This window comes from Elephantulus edwardii, unplaced genomic scaffold, assembly GCF_000299155.1.
Source record: "Elephantulus edwardii isolate Elephantulus edwardi_28Jun2011 unplaced genomic scaffold, EleEdw1.0 scaffold00319, whole genome shotgun sequence".
In the NCBI taxonomy this organism is placed as follows: domain Eukaryota; kingdom Metazoa; phylum Chordata; class Mammalia; order Macroscelidea; family Macroscelididae; genus Elephantulus; species Elephantulus edwardii.
This window is the reverse complement of record NW_006400069.1, coordinates 324,229-326,824: the sequence shown is the minus strand read 5'-3', so window position 1 is coordinate 326,824 and position 2,596 is coordinate 324,229.

Here is a 2,596-nt window from a genome sequence, read left to right as displayed (position 1 = left end):
GTGTTTCATTGGCTATGCAAAGGCATTGGACTGTGTGGATCACAACAAACTGTGGCTGACTCTGAGAAGAATGGGAGTCCCAGAACACCTGCATGTGCTCATGTGAAACCTATACTTAGATCTGGAAGCAGTCGTTAGAACAAAGCAAGGAAAATCTGCATGGCTCAAAATAAGGAAAAGAGAGCATCATGTATACATTCTGTCTCTGTACCTTTTCAATCTATATGTGGAACAGATAATATGAGAAACTAGACTTTATGAGGAGGACTGTGACACCAGAATTTGAGGAAGACTCATCTGTGTTGTGTAGATGACACACCTTACTTACTGAGACTGAGAAGGACCTGAAGCGCTTGCTGCAGAAGGTCAAGGACTACAGTCTGCCATCTATATTGAAGCTCAACATCAAGAAGACAAAGATTCTCACCACTAGGACAATTGGCAGCACCATGATAGATGGAGAAGAGATTGAGGTCGTTAACAATTTTAGCTTGCTTCATTCTACCATCAGTTGATTGTAGAACGACAGTCAGGAAATCAAAAGACGAATTGCATTGGGAGAATCTGCTGTCAGGGACCTCTCCAGAGTGCTAAAGAACAAGCATGTCAGCCTGGATACTAAGGCACACCTGATCCAGGCCATGGTCTTTGCATTTACTTGCTATGCATCAGAGATCTGGACAGTGAATAAAGATGACAGAAGAATTGATGCTTTTGAGTTGTGGTGCTGGAAGAGTACTTCACATACCATAGACTGCCAAAAGAGCAATCAGGTGTATCCTGGAGAGGGTGAAATCAGGCTGCTCCTTGGAGGCAAGGATTTTGAAGCTTCATCTCATAGTCTTTGGGCTTGTTGCCTAGAGTGACTAGTTCACGGAGAAGGACATCATGCACGAAAGGATGAAGGAACAGTGCAGGAGAGGAAGATCTTAGCGATGGATTGACAGAGTGACTGGGTTAATGGGGGCAAGTGTCTCAGAGATAGTGAGATTGGCACAGGATAGGAGAGAGTTTGGAGCTTTTGTTCATAGGGTCACTGTGAGTCACAACTGATTGAACAGCACATAGCAACAACAGCTTTTCCCTATAGTAGATTGTTGTTTTTAGATGTTCTTGGTGCTTGAAAGGATGAAGGAACAGTGCAGGAGAAGAAGAGCTTAGATGAGATGATTGACACAGTGACTGGGGTAGTGGGGGCAGGTGTCTCAGAGACAGTGAGATTGGCACAGGATAGGACAAGGTTTGAAGCTTTTGTTCATAGGGTCACTGTGAGTCACAAATGACTCAACAGCACGTGGCAACAACAGCTTTTCCCTATAGTGGATTGTTGTTTTTAGATGTTGTTGGGATTATCATATCAACCCTATGAACAAGTGATCTGAACCTTGTCCTATCCAGCACCATCATTTTTTATTTCTTCTGTCATCAATGAGTAATATAGCCAGTATTATTTAATTTCCAAGTGTGTGCTTTCTATTTTTATATAGTCTGAGAAGATGTTCTGTAGTAGTGAGATATACTTTGTGACTTGACTCAGTTACCTTCTTATTCTCACAGTTGCAGTCTTAAGCAGTCTTTTTGTAACTAAATTATTTCCCTCGACATATACTCTCACGTATTGTGTTATATTTTATGAATAATTCATTGTTCTTTAGTGTTGCATTTTATTCCATTTTGTGAGTATACCATCATTTCTCTGTCCATTTGTTTGTGGTTGGGCATGTGGGCTGTTGCCTTATTCTTGCTATTGTGAATAACACTCCTGTGAACACAGGGTACATATCTCCATTGTTGTCTCAGTTCTGATTTCCTTGGGGTTTAATCCTAGCAGTGCAATAGGTGGATCAGAACAGGTTTCTATGTTCACTTTTTTTGAAGAAACACCAAACTGCCTTCTAGAATGGTTGTACCATTTTACAATCCCACCAGCAGTGCATGAGAGTTCCATTCTCTCCACATCCTCTCCTGTATTTATTGTTTGCCATCCTATTAAACTTTAAAATTGCTGCTGAAATGAGATAGTATTTTGCTGTTTTAATTTGCATCTCTGATTCTGAGGAATTTTGAACATTTCCTTAGTGTTTGTTGGCAATTCTCAGGTCCTCCTTTGTGAAGAGTCTCATCATGTCTTTTGTCCATTTTGTAATTGGGTTATCAGTCTTTTCATGTGTAGGCACTGTAGCATTCTGTTAAGTACAGTTATGAGGCCCTTGTCTGAAATGCCGTTTCCAAATGTAGATAGGATTTGATTTTTAAAAGGTTCTGTTGATCAATTTTATCTTCTACTTGTGCATTTTTTACTATGTTTGCAAACCTGTTTCTTCTGCCTTCCTGTCTCTTGTCTGTGATCTGTCTGCTGTTTTAGGAGACGCTTGTTTTTTGTTTTTTGTTGTTATTGTTGTTTCCCCCCACCCCCATAATGTTTGAACCTAACTTCTGATTCCCAGCCATTATAAGAAGATCTTTTTGGTATGTGTGAGGCAGCTTCTGTTTTTTTTTTAATTATTATTAAATTTTATTAGTTTTAATGAACATTAACAGAGATTTTGGGTTCTCATTCATTCATTGTTGCACTGTTTTCTCTACCCTCCTCCCC